This window comes from Molothrus aeneus, chromosome 6 (genome assembly GCF_037042795.1).
Source record: "Molothrus aeneus isolate 106 chromosome 6, BPBGC_Maene_1.0, whole genome shotgun sequence".
In the NCBI taxonomy this organism is placed as follows: Eukaryota; Metazoa; Chordata; class Aves; order Passeriformes; family Icteridae; genus Molothrus; species Molothrus aeneus.
The window spans coordinates 56,847,808-56,868,793 of NC_089651.1; the positions used below are offsets into that span (position 1 = coordinate 56,847,808).

General features: G+C 48.3%; 1 long non-coding RNA gene across 1 annotated transcript; it reads right to left on the reverse strand.

The window, feature by feature from the left end:
• Window positions 1–578: 578 nt before the first annotated feature.
• LOC136557601 (uncharacterized) lies at window positions 579–13,112 on the reverse strand. The gene is made up of 4 exons (XR_010783780.1): window positions 12,963–13,112; window positions 11,623–11,745; window positions 6,131–6,247; window positions 579–5,675 (listed from the first exon to the last, which is right to left on the reverse strand). It is a non-coding gene; the product is annotated as an uncharacterized lncRNA (long non-coding RNA).
• Between the last annotated feature and the right edge of the window lie 7,874 nt (window positions 13,113–20,986).

Sequence of the window (20,986 nt, forward strand, 5' to 3'; positions counted from 1 at the left end):
CCTGGCCCTAGAAGATGTTTCCTTGTGACTGCCTCAAGAGGCTCCTGCCCACAGGGGAAAGCCCATCCTTTGTAAATATTTCTCCTTTTCAAGTATCTCTTCAATATGTTCAGTGTTTCACTTCAGCTTCTTCAAGAAAATAATTCTAAAGAAAATTCCCGAGGGTAAGGAAGATGGTGATCTTTCCATCATAATCAGGATTTTTAGTAAAAAAATCCCATTTTTCTGAAAGGCTCCAAAAGCTAACTATTTTAGCTTTGACCCTTTGGCAGCATCTGGAACATGCCTTGCAGAACATCATTAGGAAAATAATTCCTTGCAGATTTTGAAATAAAATACAAAAACAAGGAAAAGAAGAAGGGTCTTGCAAGTCCAGAGGCAAGTTGGGATGCAAACAATGGGATCAGGGCAGGACAAGGGAATGACAGAGGAGTTACCCCAGGTTCACTCTCTGATCCAGGTCCTTCAAAGAATCTGTGGGTATAAGTTTTTTAGGAATTGATGGAGTTAAAAACTTTTCTTTAGAAACATTACATGTTAACTTGTAAACCAAACAACACACAACCAACAAGAGTCCATCTGGTTCAATAGAAATAGATCTTTATTAATAACATGCACATCATACGTATATTTAAAATACATATACATTTTTTCTACTATTCACTTTAGAAAACAATTTCATAAAAACCTTCAGTCAGGTCCCAGGTAATTTTAAACATTAAAAAGCTTTTTTTTTTTTTTTACAGAACCAGTAGGTATTATTCCAATTATTTGGTGTATAATCACCACGTATTTAACATAATGCAGGCTCATGCATTTCAATAGAAATAGGTGTTCCCTTCTCTGCTTTGTCAATCGTGTCAAATATATGATGATATACTTGACATCACCTGCCACAGTTGCTATATGCAGCTGTGATTCCCTCCTGGGAGCATTCCACAGGTGGTGTTTAAAATCTGGAGACAATTTTTTTACAACTTTCTGAGTTCCTACGAGGGGCTCCTGGTGCTGCAGGTGGCCCAGAGCCCAGCTATGGCAGAAACCAGAAAAACAGAATTTCATGAATGTTGGAGAGGAAAGCAATCTGAATAAAGAAAAGAGGGAATTGGCAAATCCCCTCTTGCGTTCATGGCAAACTGAGGTCAGGGTTGGGTTTCCCAAGGTCCTGCCAAGTACCAAATCAGATCTGGAGAGAGTGCACAGAGATACCAACGATGGACGGTTTGCAGATTTACAGAACATTTACAGAGGCTCATACGAGGGTGGGACTTTAAGGCACAATAGTCCATATACTCAACACATTCATTGGAAAACAGAAGTTCAATTTACAGTGCAAGAGAGATGTGTTGGAGAGCTGAAGCAGCAGCTCAGGGGTCACTGTCACCGATAACGTGGCGATTGAGGGGATCTGGCAGCCCCAGCCCCACACAAGCTCATGCACATGCTGAGCATCAAGCACACAAGGAGCCTCTCAGGCTCCAGCAACAGGCTCTGAGTGAGGAAATCGGGTGATAACCCAAGCATTTAAAGGATCAGGACCCTGATGTCACCGAATCATGGAATGGTTTGGGTTGGAAGAGACCTTAAAGACCGTCAGGTTCCAACCCTCCTGCCGTGGGTGGGGACACCTGCACTAGGGCAGGATGCTCAAACTCAATGTTGGGGTTCTGCACCAGACCCCACCCACACCCACACTGTGGACCCCACCCATGTCCAGCCAGAAAAGCAGCACAAAGAAAACTCAACTCATAGAAACACTCATTCCAGCCAAGTGTGCTGCTGTTTCCAGGTGGAAATGAAATGTCCTAAGCCAGTCATTTTCGAAATGATCAGCTCTCCTCACCAAGTCTGTCCTTGTTACCCAGCTCATCTATATTCTCTCTGATGAATATTCCATCTCCAAGGCAACTGAGTCAAAGGGAAGCAAGGACTTTCTTTACATCCAGTGCAAACATAGCCCATATGTAGGAGTTCCTAATGCAGTCATAATATAACATATATATATATATATATATATATATATATATATATATATAAAAATCCATCTCACTGAAAGTTGACCACCTACGGACAGATTCTCACATCAGAAGCCAGAAGAGCTGAACTGTAGCTACAAACCCAAAAAGGAAAAATCACTGTATGTAGCTGTATTAAAATGCTGGTACCCAGTAACTTGGCAACTAAATGTTAAAATCAATATAAGTGTATAATTCAAAAAGTGTCAAATATTTTGGGAGTCACTTGCAATGTTATTGCACATTTTTACTTCTTTATCACCCCATAAACTATTTTTAAGCATTCAAATCAAAATTTTCAGACCCACTTTTCAGCAGCACCAATCACTGGGCAAAGCAGAAGGCAGTAAAAACTGAAGCAGACTTAAAGCATATAGAATAGTGAACCTTTGATTCAATGCCATATCAAAAAGTCAACCATAAAAAACTCAATTTGTTGTCTGGAAAGAAATAATCCATTTTAACAGCTCCTGGAGCAAGTGAAAATTAAAAAAAAAAATTAGAGACAATGTGTTTTCTTCAAGAAAACAGCGCATGAGAAAAACATGAGTAAATGATCATCCTCTGTCCTAGGTAGCCCAAGGAGTTTTGGGACCTGATGCAGATTTTTGTCTGTTATATCTGTTCAGTTATCACAATGTCTTCACAGAGAAGCTTTCAATAGGCAAGAAAGTATCTGCCTCTTTCAGCAGGCAAAGAACCTCTTCAAAGGTGAATCTGACAGGGCCAATGTCTTTTTTTGTTCAGGTGAGGTTAAAGACTTTGATCCTACTGAGCTTTTTTCATTTCATTGAAACGTTTCTAACTTTAAGTTAAAAGATTTGTTTATTCAAGTCAGAGCCATCCTATGAATATAAAAAGTCAGTCAGCGAGAGAAAAGAAGCATTTAAGCATTTCCTGTACATGCTGGGATCGTTATGAAATCAAGTGAAAATGGACGCGAAGAGGGAAAAAAATGCATAACTCAAACCACTTCAGAGTGGAAAATTACATGGTTTGAAAAATCAGAAGACAGGAGCAATTTTCCTTCACCATTCCCCCAGCCCTGGGGTGGCACAAGGTGTTCCAGTGCCATGGAGGCCAGAGAGCTCCTGGGGGATAAATGGCACCTCTGACAACAGCAAATGGGCTTCTTTTCTTCTCTTACTGGTCATACTGGGGCTGTCCCACACCCCTGACCAGCAGCCTGGGCTCTCCTAGCCCCCTGTTGAAGTGGGCATGGCCCCTTCCCATTGGAAATTTCTCAAACCACATTGAAACCATTTCTCAAATCATGCAACTGGACCAGCGGCGTGATTTTGGGCTGGTGCGAGCCCAGGGGCAGCAGGAATCAAACCATGCACAGCCAGGAAGCTCTGAGGCTGAACTGCACTGGCTGAGGATTGAAAGACAGCCTTTTCTAAGAGATAAGTAAATATGACTTGTCTCAAAGCAAAAACAGAGATCTGAACATTCATCATGACTAGCAGCACCTCCCAAACAGCACTGCCCTGTTTTTTCAGCCTTCCCACAGTATCTGAGATGTTTATATTCTCCAGTTTGCAGGTTATCCTTGTTTTGAATTACACTGCTGACATTAATTTTTTTTTAATTAAAAAAAAAAAATCTGGATTTTACTGCTTCCTTCTATCTCCTAAACCTGTACTGACTTCTAACTACTGATACCAGAGTTAACTTTGTTCTTCACACCTTTCTGCTTTTGCCTTTTCTCCAGCACAAAGACGTGCCTGGGAGCTATGATGGTATGTGTGACACACACAACCAGGGTGCTCTGAGCAGGGTGACAGGAGGAATCTGACACAAAAAGCACATTCCTGGCAAGCCACAGTATTTGTTCACACTATATAATGCTTCAGAGATAGCATCAGCCACATCTGCAAGAGCAAAGCCTTTCAAAACAAAAAATTTGGGTCTTAGATATATATGTATATATATATGTATATATATATATATCTGCCTCCAGCTGAGTGTGCACTATTATTTACTTTGTTTTAAAGCTTTAAAGTGGTGATAGCCAGCGAGGCAAAGCCAACAGACCTGTAGGACTTTGACAGGCTTTGAACCATCTCGTGTTCAGCAGTTCTGGGATGCAGGTCCCTGACAGCTAATTTACAGGCTCATTAATCACATTCCCCCAGATTATAGTGCAATCTCTGCTTCTGGCCCCATTGCTGGAGCTTCATCCTTTCCCTAATGTTACTCTTTGGTATTTTCATGACGTAGCTTTGGCAGCTGTGAAACTTTCCACTTGTAGTCATTCTGTTTGCTGAACATCCCACATGCCATAGCTTGTGAAACATATATATTTACATATTTTAAAGTTAATTCCCAGATTGAAGTTAGACATTTCACTTAACCTGAAACATTATTACTAATGCTGAGCAGTTTTATCAGGAGAGCCTCTGAGGTCTTACCATCATCTGTCAGATACATTCATTCTCTATCTATGAGAGTTATCATTGTTTTTTTGCCTTTTATAGTCCACATAAAAAGAAATTGCTGTCTATTCCCTAGCACCAGTGTGAACCTCGGGCCAAACAGCAAATTAGCATGCAAAGAAGTATTCAGGGAAACAGCTAGGGAAAGAGGCAAATGAAGTTAAGGGAACACTGATGATGGGCTGAAGAAACAATCTTTCCTGTGAGTCATTCTGGTTTGTATTAAAATAGCAAAGTAGATACCAGCTAAGAGATAATATAAGTAAAAAGTGAATGCAATTATTTTTTAAAAAAACCAACAACCCACAAACCCTTGCAAATCTCAGTACAGAGTGTCTGTAAGTAGCAAGCGAGTTCAGTCTCTGAAAATCCTAAGCTAAAGACTGATTCCTTTGGCACTGACTCCTTCATGGTCAAAGCAATTCTCAAAGAAACTTTCTGTCTATACTTTTACAGCAGATAACTTGTGTTTTGCTCCTCACTGTTAGACTACTCCACTGCTTCGGGGGCTCCCCGTGCACCGGGGATGGCGGAATTTAACTGCGAAAGGGAGTGGGAGCATCCGTATCTACACACAGGTAACTTCAAGTGCAGCTCTGTTTCTACAAACCACCTTGCACGCAGTCTCTGCAGGTTTAGGACCTCTGTATTGCACCTCTCTGTGTGCACAGCAAGGTGCTTCACACCGGGGGTTAACAGAGCATTATCCAAAGCACCTTCCACTCAGCTCCCTCTCCGCCTCCCGATGATCATCGCAAACACCTCTGCAATCAGTGCCTCACCTCAACACCTCAACAAGCAGTCCAAGCATTCAGAAACAAACATCAGTGGGTCTAACAGCTACTTTTTAATTCATTTTATAAATAAGCAACTGAGAATTTTGCTCCAGGTGGCTGCCCGTGTAGCCCATGCCGTAGACGGCGCTCTCTGCGGAGTAAGGCACGATGCGATACGAGTGCAGCTCTTCATAATAGAGCGACTGGGAACAGCACTCCTGCACCATCAGCTTCAGCCGTTTTCGTGCGTCAGAGTAGGCAGTCCTACAGCACGGAGCCTCCTTAAAGTATTCATAGCTCTCCCTCTCTGTCTCTAGGTGGATCTTCCTCAACAGATTGTTAATTAATACAGACCTACGGAGATAGGCCTCGGGGTCGTCCAGGAAGCGCAGTTTCTGCAGAGACAGTTTTAGGATACAAGTCCGGTCCTCTGGAAGTATCAGGTGCTGGGGAGTAAATGGGTGGGTCTTTAGCATCAAGGAATGAAGTTAGGGGGAGGGTGGGGGTCTGGAGTGAGGGAGATACTCACTTTTGGACAATACTCATGGTAATCTTTCAAGGAATGAAATTAGGGGAAGGAGTGAGGGAGATACTCACTTTTGTGTAATACTCATGGTAATCTTTCAAGGAATGAAATTAGGGGAAGAGTTGGGGTCTGGAGTGAGAGAGATACTCACTTTTGGACAATACTCATGGTAATCTTTCAAGGAATGAAATTAGGGGAAGGAGTGAGGGAGATACTCACTTTTGTGCAATACTCATGGTAATCTTTCAAGGAATGAAATTAGGGGAAGAGTTGAGGTCTGGAGTGAGAGAGATACTTTTGGACAGTACTCACGGTAATCTTTCAAGGAATGAAATTAGGGGAAGAGTTGGGGTCTGGAGAGAGGGAGATACTCACTTTTGGACAATACTCATGGTAATCTTGATGTAAATGTTCTTCTTCTGCATATTTTCTCTTAAAGTAAGCTACTTTCGACGTCGTTAATGTCTTTGGTAGGCCCCGATCAGATCAGCTCTGCACAAAAGAGGAAAAAGAAAGTCAGTATTGGCCAGGGTGGCTGCAGCATCCCAGTCTGGGGTGTGCAGGGCAAGGAGGGATCCAGAGGGGGTCAACACACAGCCTCATCCTGCAGCCCTCAACCCGCTGGAATAACAGTTGAGAGGCTGGCAAATGTGAAGCTGTCTCTGAACCAGCCACCCTGAGGCTTGCCAGCACAGCCAGCCCCTCTCTCCTCTCTGGAGTGACCACCATAGCACTGGGCACAGGCAGGGTCTCCTGATCCTACAGCTGAGTGAGTGTCAGGGCCAGCCACAGCCCCACAGAGCAGGCAGGAGATGCCTGAGATGGGAATGTCCCTGACCGGGATGGGGCCACCTGTGTGCAGGACAGGGGACCCTGTGCCCTGCTGGGGTGTGTGGGCCAAGGATTGGGGTTTGATTTCCACCCATCACACACGGAGCTCCGTGGCTTCCCTGGAAAGCCAATGCAGGGTGCATGCACTAGATGGTGGTGTTGTCTCAGAAGAGCAGGAGAGTTCAGTGGGAAGGTGATGGAGTGGGTTTGTTCCCCGGGTGGCTTCAGTTTTTCAGGGCACAGAGGATGGAGGCTCAACATTTGGGATAAGAAAAGGAATTATTGGGCTTTTGTCCTGTGGCAAGAGCCCAGGGATGTCTGTTCCTCCAGAGCTGAGCCCTGCAGAAGATCAGGGCACTCTGGGCTGCCTGATCTGAGCTTGCTCATCTCCCTGGAAAGGTGACATGGTGCTAATTCAGCATCTTAATGAGGTCCATAATTGCAGTGGTACTCAGCCTGGTGAGCACTGGGTCCCTGTGAGAGCCAGGACTGGGCTTTGCTTGGCTATTCACCAGAAAACACAAGGAGCCCTGTGCCTTTCTGGGAAGCACAATCTCCTCTCAAGCCCTCCTTTTTATAAGAGATTTCTGTTATTTGCTTTTAAATGTACTTTTTTAAAATAAAAATTAAAAAAAAACCCCAAAACTTTATTATACTGATGTCTAAAGGCAATCCTTTAGACATCAAAGGAGAAGAAAGTATCCAGAGACACTTCACAAAATAACTCAAAGTCAAGTCCTATGGAAAATATTTTATTCCCCAAATTGGGATATCTTTATGGCAGCATTTGAAACTTCGATTTTCTGAAGAAATGAAGGCTTTGGCTCCCTGACACAATAGAAAAGCAATAATGTATTGCACAGCCAGAACACAGACCTCATGTTGCTGGAAGGATCCTTCCGTGGGGCATGAGGGGTTCCTTGAGCCTCAGCTGCTGCTGGGGGGTGCTGAGATACCCACAGAACCACTCCAGGCACTGACAACCATTCCTTCACTGGCAGGAAGGAGCAATGTGTCCTCCCTTCCTTATTCTACATCAAAAACCCACAAGAAGGGGCTGAAGAAGAAATCCTTTCAGTCAGAGGACTCCTGCATTTTCTCACTGAATTTTAAGTCTGTGGGGATGGAGGTTTTTCATGAAGGATTCTGCAGGTCTGTGCAGAAAACTGACTGGTGGGGTAAAACCCCATTTGGAGTCAAAACCCCTCAGCCCTGCTCTGGGACCCATCAGGACATGGATTGCACTTCAGAGCAGCATTTCTCCAGGAGCGGGACTATTGCTCTTACAGTGGGACCACACTGCCAAGGCTGCCCTGGACCATCACACACATCAGAGATGCTCCCAACACCCAGCTCAGCTCTCAAGGGCAAGGGCAGGGCTGTGGTCTTCACCACTCCACTGGCATAGCTGCAAACACAGGTTTAAATTCATGTGCAGCAACCTCCTCTGCTTGCAGGTTTCGTTCCAATATTTGAGTTACACCAGAGCCTGGGCAGCCTGGATATTTAATTACTCTGATATCGTGTTCTCCTAGGTGGAAACCCCACTGTGCTGTGTTATCTGAGCACAACAACAAATGCACTCACCTCCCAGTGCCATGGGATGGGAGAACATTTCAGCTTTCCTCACACTGCTCTGAGGAAGACAAAGGTACAGACAGATGAAGTGACATTCCCATAGCCACCCAGGCTGTCAGGGCTGGGAAAGGAGCCAAAGCCAGCACACAGGTAGATCCCTTCCTCAAACCAAACCTCTAAATGCTAAAACACACTCCCTAGTGCTTTTCAGGGAAAAGGCTGGAAGCGCAGCCCTATCACTGCCTGTGTGCAGAGGAAGCAGAAAATCACCCTGAGTGCAGGGGCAGCACAGACAACCACAGCATGCAGAGCATCTCAGCTCAGTTCTGCAGCTCCCCCAGCCCCATGCAAAACTCTCCCTTGCTGCTCCAGGCCACAGGAATTCTGCTCCCTGCCCCAGAGATGGAAGGTGATGTGGAATTCAGCATCCCCTTGAGCACAGCTGGTGCAGGAGACATCAGGGAGCCAGGACAAGGGAAGGAGCTCTGGCAGCCTGTGGCTGGGAGGGAAGGAAGGCTGTGGGTTTGCACATGCCACGGGCTGGAGGCTGGTGCTGGCTGGCAGGAGCAGACAGAAAAATTGTATTTTGCTGAGGGACACACATGACCATCCTGGCAGAGGGTTCATTGCACACCCAGCTGGCATCCCCTTTCTGGGGTTAGGTTCAGCACCAGCCTGGGACACACCCCTGGTTGGCTGAATTTAAATTCCTTACATCAGGTAAAGCAGCAAAGTTGTCACGATCCCCTCACCCCCGCACCCACAACTTAGTTTAGGAGCAAGGAAGAGAAACAACAACCAAGCAAACACCAAGAGCATCTCTAGGCTGTAAGTTTGGCTTGAAATGTGTTCCCAGTTTTAAATGAAAAACTACATTTGAGGAGAAAAGTCGCCCCAAGCTGCTCAACACCACACCATCTGTCAGCAAATCCCAGCAGCTCCAAATCTGCAGAGCTTGGAGCACCCACTTGCCCAGCTCAGCAGCTCCCAGGGACTGTCACAGGTGGCTCAGCTCAGCTCCCCAGGAGGGAAGGGGTGCTGCCTGCACACCTGCAGGGTGAGACAGGGAGCTGGAGGCACCCAAGTCCCATCCCAGGGCTGCTCTAGAGGAGTTCAGGGGCTGCTCTTGTGATCAGTGCTGCTGCCATCCCACCACCACTCATTTCATCACCATCGCCTTTTGTGGCTGCTGCTGGTGCCCACACATCTGTCTGCAGGTTCAGGGGAGCGAGAGCACCAACTGTGCCCTTGCACTGTGCCCTCAACACCAGCAGCGATGCTGAAGCCCTCCAGGGACCCCTCTCCATGCAGGAGGCTCTCAAGGACCCAGCCTTTCTCTAACCCTCGTTGGAAGTCAGCACTCCACGGCTCTGTGCGTGCCTGGGAGTTGCTTGGCCGGGGTTACAGCCACCCGAGGCTGTAGTAATGCCGCAGTGAATCAGACCCTTGGCGTTTTGTTTAAATATAAACACATTGAATCAGTGCTTTTTGTGTGGAAGGCTATTCTCGCCAGCCAAGTGTTTTGACAGCTCCAGCGAGGTGCTGTGAGTCACTGCCTCTGCCTCACTCAAGCTCAGAGACAGATACATCTTAATCACATTACGTTTTCTCCAGCGCTACACCACAAGTCAAGGCACGGGGCCAAAAACCTCCCCACGGGGACCAACCAGCGCAGCGCTGAGTCCCGAGCCTGAGCTTTGTCCTTCCAGCCTGGATGAGCGTCGGGAAAGCGCATCCAGCATCCCGGCAGCGCTCAGCCCCGAGCTCTCCGCTGCTCCCCGAGGGCTCGGTGCAATTTGCACTGTGGGATCGGCAGGCCCAGGGATGCCCGGTGTCTGCATCCCGCCGGTGCCTGCTCGGAATGCAGGGCACACCGGCTGGAGCTGCCATTAGCGCTAATGGGAGCTCGCAATAGAAATCCCACTCGCGGCAGTGGGGGAATAGATAAAGGGCTACCTCTGTCTCAGGCTGGGAGCTCTCAGGGTCAGCTTCGCCGGGGTTTTAATTGTACTTTCAACAGAACGTGTCCGTTCCTGTTTGTTTCTCCGGGAATAATTGTGGTGCTCTGTGGTGTGGTACTCGCAGAGTTATTAGGCGTGTTTGGACAAAGGGCTGTCTTATCTAAATTGGGTTGGAAATAGATTTATATCGTGGCAACTTCCCGTTTGAACTGCAAATTGCAGCAAAGTTGCTTCACCTGCGCTCCTGCATCGCCCCGGTGACAGCAGCCCCTCCTCGGCATGAATTAATGCCGGGCGATTTCCACGGGGCTGCAGCCTCGCCGAGACAGGAGCTCAGACGGAGTTTAAAAAATTATTGAACATCCAGGAAAAAAACACCTGAGCTTGTGCCTTTGCATCTCAAACAACAGAGAGGGATCTGCAAGCCCCGTCACAGAACTTGTTACGTGAGCCCTTGGGAGCATCCCCACACCTGCCGGCTCCTGCACCTCCCCTGCCTTTCCTCGGGAAGAAAATTCCTCCCTGCCTGCTCAGAGCTGCAGAGAAAGGGCTCGTCGGGATCGATGCTGTTTGGTTGTTGATGCAGACATCTGCAGGGGGTGAGCACGGAGCCGGCCCCGCCGAGCTGGTGACTCAAATGTGCCGCTGCCCTGCAGGGTTCCTATCGCAGCCTGAAGGAGAGCGATCAATATGCGAGCTACGGCTGCCTGAGCCGGAGACCTTCGCTGAGCATCCCTTACGTGCTCGAACACAAAACCTGAGGCTTCTGAGCACACAGAAACCGGCCTTTATCATCAGCAGGAGACGTGACTTTGACATGGCAGGACTCATCATCATGTCCTTGCTTCTGCTGTCAAACTGGGGTGATAAACTCCCCCGTCCCCAACCTTCAGAGCACTCGCAATTAGGGGGTGCTCAGCTGAAACGTGCTCCTGGTTTCACATGCTCCGCTGCTGCTTTTCTCCTCTCCTAGGGCAGCACAAGCAGCTGGTCCCACTGTGGGATTCCCAGCTGATCATGCAAAGCTACCAGACCACGGGCAGATGAACATGTGGATCGAAAACACATGCCAGCCCCGGGATTTCACGCGATGCCAATCGATGGCAGCCCTTCTAAGCATATCGAGCCTTATCAGCCAGAGCAAGCCCCCTTTCATTGCAGCACGGGGAGGTGGGGACCCCCAGCCGCACTCCTGTCTGCTGGCTTTGCACTTTAAAACCGCCTTTTAGTTTGCCGATGGCTCTGCAGACCTCCCTAATTGCAGATTCTCCCTGGGCACACATGTGTACAAGGCACAAGCATCTGAATGGCTCTCGTGAGGGCACGAAGGCATGAGACTTAATGGCTGAGTGACTATTCCTGTCTCCCTCCTCGGAGTCCCACTGCTTTCCCCAACAGAATAAAACAATAATTCCAGGTTCACCCCCTTTCGACATTAATCCCGGTAAATGCCCTCACTCCGCCCAAGCAGCTGAAGTTTGCAAACTTGTTAGTTACCTGAGGGTGCGGAGTCAGTCTGCAAAGGGTCGTTCTGGGGTAACCTCAGCAGTTCTGGTAAGATTTCCCCCTCGCACGGGCTCAGCGAGCATTTCTGGCAGCACGGCAGTGCTGAAGGGTCACCTGCCGTGGTGGATCAAGGAGAAACACTCATGGCTCAGGTGGCAAAATCAGGACAAACACGGCGAGCAGCTGGACCGCAAGAGGACAAAGTGCTATTTCAGCATCCCCACCGGGCTTAGTAACAGGGATAAATAAGAGTTCTGATGTTACACCCAATTCTCTAACTTTGACCTTGCTTTCTGGAGTCCCTTTCACACATCAGGAAAGCAGATAAAACATTAAGGAAAAAAAAAAAAAACAAACCAAAACATTTCAGTCTCTCAGTGGTGTAGCTATATTCCACTCAGAGCAAATGCTGCAAAAATACAGCTTGCTCCTCTAAATATCCGGATGTTTCTGGAGCTAGAACAATAATTCTGCCCCAATCACCTCTTAAAATGGCACATTATTTTCTCCATTAATTCTTGTCAACCTCAGAGGAAAGCTAAAGGGCTGCTATTAAAACCATGCCATTACTTTGAGTAGCAGCATTAATTCTCTATCATACACACTCACACTGCCTGCAGAGCAATACAGGTCTGGGGAAAGTCAGATTCTCGTTTCTCTTTAACAGGGTGCACATTTCAGAGTTTGCCTGACATACATTTTCCAGGCTGATGCCTTGCCTTCCGGGTGAAGTATTTGGCACGCTGTAGTAAGAACATCTCCCACTCTCATGGGGAAAAAAACCCCACCACAGATATGTGTGTACACCTAAATTCTGCTCTTTTACACGTGTGTGCCAGAGACACTCAGACTTTTTGAGCACATGAACGAAATTAGACATGTCTAAATGCTGCAAGAGAGAAAGGAAAGGAGAGCTGGTATGTGTGTGTACTCTTGTCTCGCAGCTATAAGACAACTAAATTTAGACAGTTGTGTCATCCCAGAGGATGACAGCATTAACAGGCGATGGAAAGAGGAGCTATGGTTACTTTTCAGAGTTCAGCTCTGACCGTAAAAAGAGGACTCTGATCGAAATGACCTTTTCTAGAGTCCGGCAGAGCAGCAGCACCTCTGCCCGTGGCACTGCGGGACGCGCGGAGCCTCCCCCCCGGCTCTTCCCTCTCCCGCGCTGCAGCAAAGCCACGAGAGCTCCCAAACAAACGCAAAACTTCCTCTCCACGCCAGCAGCCACCTGCTAAACCCTTCGGAGCAGATCCCACCAGCAAAGCCCCACACCACCTCCCTGACACCGGCAACCCCACAGCTCGCTGTCGCTGGGCAGTGTCACTCACCCGGCGAGCCCCGGCTCCAGAGGGAGGGAGGGCTGCTCCGTCCTTCCCTCGCTGCTCCTGGAGGAGGTGGCGGCGGTGCTGCTGGCGGCGGTGGTGGCAGCTCCTGCGGGTCCCTGCAGCCACTGAGGAGCGCATCACCTCCCGGCCGCAGCCCGCGGAGGTGGGTGCCCAGATGTTCCCCGCGCGGATTGGTCCAGCGGGAGCAGATGTTGCCCGGTTGCTAGGAGCGTTGCTAGGAGCGCTGCTAGGAGACGGTGACGCTCTCTCCATCACTGGCGCGACTCGAGGCCGCGGGGAGGGAGGGAGGAGGAAGAGGGGAGGAGGGAGGAGCAGGTCCCCACCGCCACCGGGATGCTCCGCGCCGGGCCGTGCCGTGCCGGGCTGCGGGGTGAGCCGGAGGATGGAGCGGGTGCGGCGGCTCAGAGCGGGACAGGCGGTGAGGAGCTGCAGAGGATGGGGACGTGAAAGGCCAGAACAGGGAGGGGGGAGCATCCCGGGGAAGGGGGTGGGCAAGGAGGGCCATAAAACCTCCCGCCAGGGCGGGCTGAGGGATGCGCGGAGCGGGCCGGCAGCCGCGGAGGCGCCCGGCGCTCATTGCGGCACTGAGAGGGAGAGAGCTCTGCTCGCTTCAGGGAAAGACCGGGAGAAATACAACCCGGTGCCTGGAAGGGCTGGAGGGAGAGGAGTCAATTCGGTCCTGCTGGCAGAGACCAGCTCTCTTACTGGGTCATGTTCCTTACTGGGTCATGACCTTCTGCTCTCTTACTGGGTCATGTTCCTCTTCCCTCCTGATTTATGATTCTCCCTTTTCCCTCCATCAGATCCTGGCCCACTTTTTCCCCTGAGCTTTTGGGATGTTCCACCACGGTGCCCTGGGTCCCACCCTGGCACTTACACCCATGGTCCCATGGCCAGAAATTGGATGGCTGTAGGATAAAAAGCTGCACAGTAAAACAACCCAGACCTCCTCTCATATAAAAGAGCAGGTCACTGTGGGGTAGCACAACATCTCAGACAGACAGCAGGATTTTACTGCTGACCACAATCCTCAGGGCACTAGGTAGGTTACCAGGCTCAGTCTACCCTCACAACCAAGGGTCCCCCCAGAAAAATATTAAAAGGAGTCAGTAAAATCTTACCTGTATAATGGAGTGTGCAGAAAGAGGGGAAAACCCTTCTCCTGAAAGCCTAGCTCTGTATGTAAATACTGGCAGATAGGAAAGTAAAAAAAAAAGTATTTTTTTTAAATACACCAGCTATGTGTAGGGACCTTCCCTGGAAGAGGTGGGTCACTCCCAGAGTGAAAAGGAGTTGCACAAGATGAGCTTTTCTGGACAGCCAGATTGGTGCCAATGGCTGCAGTGGAGTTACAAATACAGCACTGGCTCAGATCAGCCCCAGCACCAAGCCTGGGCATTGATCAGGACTCCTCTGCAAGGAGAAACATCTCTAGACAATAAATGTTCCTCTGCACCTGCCAGCTGTTGTCCATTTCCTCACAACTACCATGGAGGACACCACTGCTCCTGACAGACTCATGTTCATGGCACAGCCTCCCTATCCAAGCACTCACTCAGTCCAGCCCAGAGAATCTCAGAATGGTTTGGGTTGGAAGGGACCTTAAAGATGATCTTGTTCCACCCTCTGCCATGGGCAGGGACACTTCCCACTACACCATGTTGCTCAAAGCCCCATCCAGCCTTACCTTGAACACTTCCAAAACAGCCACTCCCACCTCCCATCCTGGTACTAAAGGTGACTCAAAGGCTCAGACAGTGCCAAAAACAAGGCAAGGTGCAATGGGAACACATTCATTTTGACAGCATTCGAAGCTCCTGGGCAGCTCCCTGTTCCCCTGGGGTCTGTAAGATGTCTAATGCATATTCTATCAGGTCATGTCACTACTGGAAGGACACAGGAGTTCCCCTCCCTCTGGTTGCTCCATGAAGGTTCTGCAGAGGATTTTGAGCCAGGCTTTATCCTCTTCCCTCTTAGACAGTGGGAATGGAGACACACTGCACTTGGCATCCACCTGGATCAATATCTCACCCAAATTTTAACAAACTGGGTCTTGGCAGGCCCAAGACTCAGCTAGCACATGTCAGTGCAGCAGCCTCAGATCAGTTATTCCCCTGACTTGGATCCCCTGGCTGCATTTGGTACTCATTGTGCACAAACATGGGCACACATGGTTCCCCTGGTCTCTGCAGCTTGAGGAAAGATCACTCAGGGCCACAAATTTACTTCAAATTATCTCTGAATCTCTGCTTCTTTTATTGAGAAGTCAAATGAAACTCCAACTAATTTCGAATTTGAATTTTCCAAGACAATAGGAAGGCACTAGAATTTAATTGATTTTGATTACCTGCCTTATTATTATGCTGTCAGTAGCAGTAGTTCAGGTTGGTGTAATGTTAAATTTACTGTGAGGTGAATCTGACATTTCTCTACTGCTGAATTGAGGACTTGAGCAATTCTTCAGCTCTTCACAAAGATGTTGTAATTAATTCAGTAACATCCCTTCTGTAAGCAGAGATAGAAAAGGAAGACACAGGAGCACCTACTCCATGCCTAAGAGCTGAATGAACGACAGCATCACTCACTCCAATCTCTGTGGAATTTACTGTATTTTTTTTTAATATTCAAGACAATTTCTGCTGCAAAGACATACCTTCCCCTCTCCTGTCAGCACAAAAACAGGACTTACTAGCAGGCAGTAATAACACAGCCAAAAGGTCAGCTGTGTTTCCTCAGCTGGATCCGAGAAGTGTTTCCATCCCCTGATCAGCCCTGAGGAAATTCTTCCACAATCCAAGTGTAGCTGCTTTTCCTTGCCCACTTTCTAAGGGGGCAGAGAGTGCAGGGAAGCAGATCCCCTGCCAGTGTAAACCAGCACTGCTCTGCTGGCTCAAAGGAAACTCCATCAGAAAAAAGAGAAGATGCCCCATCCCATCCCATCCCATCCCATCCCATCCCATCCCATCCCATCCCATCCCATCCCATCCCATCCCATCCCATCCCATCCCATCCCATCCCCTTCCTCCTGCCATGGAAGCTCAAGAAATCACCTCTCTCCTTGTCTGGAGAGGAGTTTTCCCCTCTGCCTGGTCAGGAATCACTGCCCAGCTGACTCACACAGTGTTTTAGTGCAGCAGAAATTAAACAGACCCATGAGCTGGGACCAAAGTCTCTATTGACAGGGATATTATTTGAGAAGATAAGATTTTAAATGTGTGCTGCACAAGATAAAGCCTGGACAGGCAGACAATAGAAGAGCAGCTTTTTCCTTTCATTTTAGTTTTTCGAAAGCAGGATTGCCTGACATATTCAGTGCTATAGCAAATACATGTTTTTAAATAATTTAGAGCAGTTGGAAATATAAAACCCTGGAACATTTGCATTTACTTTAACTGTCTCACAGAATTAGAAAAAAAAATCAATTCCTTCATTTCAAAGCAGTTATGTCTTGTCAAGTCAAGTGTTTAAAGAACTGAATTAAATTAATGTGCCGTTTTGAATTCAAGCACCAAACATTCAAAAGATGTGTGTAGAAAAGCACCAGCCACCCCAGGCTGCATATACCTACACAGGTGCTGCATTTCTAAACACAGCATGCAGAAGGCATTTTCAAAAGATAAAATGCACCCAAAATGTTCTGCATTTGTACCTGAGAAGTTTCAGATGTGAGGAGCTGCATCCTGGGCCAGGTTTCATCCTTGGCCTGGCCCACTCAGACACAGACCCTCCAAAGCTCTCCCAGCCATTGGCTTGTCACAGCAAATGAAGATGAGTGGCTCCAGTTTCTGGACCCTGTTCAAGCCTCCCAGTGGTTGCCCAGCCTCAGAAGGACCAGATGCCTTGGGAGGCTAATCCTGCCTCCATCTAAAATGCAGACAGCTCTTTCTCTTTCTGTTCTTTCTGTATAGAACACTATTTTTCACCTCTATCTTCCTACTCATTGTACAAGAAAATATGTTGTTATTTTAATTTTTTTTTCTTTTACCCTTTTTACATTTGAGAAAAAACTTTTTAAAATCTTCTGAAACAAGCTGGGAAAGAGCAGAAAAAATGAAGTTCATTTTCCTACATATCTGTGCTCTTTACCCCCTACACTCTCCCCACATCCCCAGCCAAATTCCATCACATCCCCTTGGGCACCCCCAGCTCAACCAGAGGCAGCTGGAGCTGTCACAATGGGCCAGCTCACCGACCCTTGGCCATCCAACCCACTCCTTTCTGCTTCTCTGGAAATGATCCCCTGCCAGCTGACAAAATCTGTGGAAGCATAGCTGCCTTTGAGACAGTTACCCTGCTCTCAAATGTGATTGAAATTGGCCAACCTGCTAAAAAGTGATGGTGGTGGAAGAGAGACTGGCGAGGAGACAGATGGCAGACAGCTCAGCTTTAGCCTCCACTGAGCTGATTGAGAAGTGGGAATGCTTTCACCCTCTCGTGAAAAATGATATCACTCTTTCGCTGAAATTCAAAACTTAGTTTCCTGACATTAAAAATGTGACTTTTCCAAGTGGTCAAAATTAGGATGAAAAAAAAAAAAAAAGGATGTCTTGACAAAACAGCACTTGGTGCTTTGCCAAGGGGATGAAGTCATTCTAAAGAATTAAAATGCAGCTGGAGGAAGGACAGGATAATCAGAACGATAAAACACAACACAGCCGGGGCCCACACGTGCTCGTGCTGAGCAGTGCTGTCCCAGCAGGAGCAGCAAGTGGAGTGCTGAGCCCTTGCATTTGCATGGTGCTGCTGTACACAGAGCACAAACCTGAGTTTTTTCTCCCAAATTCATGGGCAGCCTCATTTGGGCCAAGCTGACCAAGTGCTGGCACCAAGACCGATGGCCCAGCCGCCTCTCCCCAAATTCAGTGCCAGCAGCTCCATCCTGGTGTGTGCTGGGCTCACACGGGGTCACAGGCAAGTCTGCCTGCAGGAATGAAACCAACCCTGGGCTGGTTAGCCCTGAACTGGGAATCAGCCTGGGAAAACCCTCCTGAGGCTGAGGACACTGCCACAAGGACAGGGTGAGGCTGCAGGAACAGCAATGAGAGCGTGGTGTTCCCAGCAGTGCCCAAATCCTCCAGAGCCATCACCAGCATCCCTCAGCACTGGGGTGTGGGATTGACATTCTCTGAACCTGAGAGAAGCAGAGAAAAGAATGATCAAAACAATTCTTACTGCTCCTGTTGTTTTGTGAACATGTGGAATGTGTTGGAAGATTACTTACCTGAAGGAATTTGGTAATTGGTGTGAGTGTTTTGTTTTCTTGACCAATCTCTGCAAACTGCGTCCTGAAGGTAGGTCAGGAGATTTAGTTGAGTGCTTGTGCAGTTTCAGTTTAGATGTAGTGTAATATAGAATAGAATAATATAGTATAATAAAGTGATTAATTAGCCTTCTGATATCAATGGAGGCAAATGCATCATTTCTCCCTGCCACAGGGGTCACCTTGAATCCCATACTGGGGTTACTGGGGAGGAAGGAGTAGGGTGAGCTGGTGGGAGAGCTGAGGCTGGTTGATTGGGCAGGGAGAATTTTTAGTGGTTTTCAGAAGATGCATGGGGTGAAGCAGTGTTGGGATAACCAAGCCAGGAAAATGATGTCCTGGTAATGGCTCAGACCCTGGCAGCAGCACCCACCTGAGCTCCCAAACCCCTGGGCAGGTTACAGACAGTGCCTGGCTCTGCAGATCCCCCTCTGTGCCTGGAGGAGCTGCTGGGGCACTGCTGCAACCCAGAGCAGACCCAGCCCAGCCTGCAGCCCCTGCCAGCCCTGTCACTGAGCCTGGTCACCCAAGAACAACAGCCCTTAGCAAAGCATGTATTTCATCCCCAGTTCACACCAAGGAGGGTGAGTTTTTCCAAACTCCCTAGTTTCTCTCTGAGCCTCCCATTTCTCCACTGTCTTTAAGATGAAGGGCCCTGGGCTGGGTTTTCTGTGTCCTCAGACATGTCTTGTATCAGCTGCCTTTGCTGAGGTTTCCAAGCACTGAAGCTACCAACTGTTGCCAGAAAAAGAAACTCTATTTCAGGGCTGGTCCTGGAAAGCCAACCCTGTGGGTGCCAGCAGGGCTGCAGAAATCGTGGTTTCTCATGTCTCCCTCAAATCTGGCACTGCTATTCTGAGAGGAACAAACTAACCCCAGTTCAAAGTCACCAATCTGGGAATTTTTTAGTTTCTATCACTCTCCATCTTAATGTGGGCAGGGATTACAACTGCAACCTGCCAGAAGTAAACCACTCACAAGTACATCATGACCAAAGGTAGATGCAAACAAAAGCAGCCACCAGACATTGACACACCTTTTGTTGGCCCAATTTCACCTCTCCAGCTCATCATTTGAGCTCTTACCTTTGTTTCCACCAAGTGGCCACCCCAGCTTTGATGGGGGGATCCCTCCATGTCAGGACCCAGGACATCCCTCTGGCTGTCCTGAGCAGCCAGGACCCCTGCCAGGGGGCTCAGAGACCCTGGCACAGAGCCCAAGATGCCCCTGTGGTTTTGATTATGACCCCTGGAGCAAGTTACCAACCTTAGATGAAGATCTGCAGGCCATGACAAATTAAGTAGAATGACAGTGAATTTATCACAAGGTCAAAAAGCAGATTTTGGGGTTTTTAGAATGGGGATTCAGGGGGGTAAGATGGAGGGATCTGGGTGTATCCAGCCTTTCTCCTTCTTCTTGGCCTCCATCTTCTGCTGTGCTGTTGGCACTTTTAGATTGGTTTAGAGTAGAAGCTCACTGTCTAACATAGGTGATAGGTATTGGAAAGTAATTGTAAACATTGTACATGTAGTTTTTGGTATAAAGACATAACACTGCCCCTGGGGGCAGGCAGAGTGCCTGGAACTGCCCTGCTGAGCTGATCTCGGCAGGACAGGAGAAAGAATTTTATAGATAAGATGCAATAAACAACCTTGAGACTGAGAAATGAAGAGCCCTGACTCCTTCTTCAAGCACCAGGCTGGGAAAAAAAAACTTTCCAAATTTTCTCAGGGTCACTGTGACCAGTGAGAGAGCCCGACACCTCCATGCCCCACACATGCAGCCAGGATGGCAGCAAGGCTGGTGTCTGCACACAGCAGGGACACTGGGGACACTGCCTGGGGACACTGACTCCATGTGCCCACACATCCCTGGTGTGCAGGAGAAATGCTGAGTGCAGGGAACCACCACAGAGGGGCTGGAGGGGCTTCTCCTCCAACTCCGCCAGGGCTGGGTGGGACAGCAGGGAAGAGCAGATGTCAAAGGCACAGCCAGAGCTTCTCCTTCCCCACACAGAGCTGGCTGAATGGCTCTATGCAGAGGGAAGCAGAGACATGATGGTGATGCCTTAGGATTTAGCTTTCATATTTTTCAGGTCCTGTACTGCATTAGTGTGTAACTCTAAAACTCCACAGCCTGTCAGCTGCTGTTCTCCCATTTTGCTCAGACAAAACAATTCCTCTCTATGCCTGAAACCCAAGGACACCTCATTGTCTCAGGCCCCAAGAGATGCAAACAGCAGTGAAATGGAGGGACAAACTTGGAGTAAATTACTTCATTACCTGAAATTGTAATTGCAGGATTAACCCCTGATATGGGAATGGACCAAACTTGTAACTGTATGAAAAACTTGTGACCATTGTCCATCCTGGGTGTAGCCCCTCAGAGGCTTTCACTGCCCAAGGTGTCCCTAGTGAAGACCTTCAATAAATACCCACTTTTATTCTCTTAATTTGGTCTAGCCTCTTTCAGACAGCCACTCCAGGGCACCAGTGGGAGATGGGAATCTCTTCAGCCCCTGGAACACCCCATCCTGCTGCCACAGAGCCGCTGTGTCCATGTGGATGGACAGGGGGACCAAGGGCAGGGCAGACACTTCCCATTCCTGCCAGTCCTGCATTATGCACCAGGCACCTGCATCCCTGCTCTGAACAAAGCACATCCCCCTCTCCTGGATGCATATTCACTCCTTTCTGCCACAGAGAGAACAAAAAGGAAGACAGGATGGGTTTGCATGTCTACATGA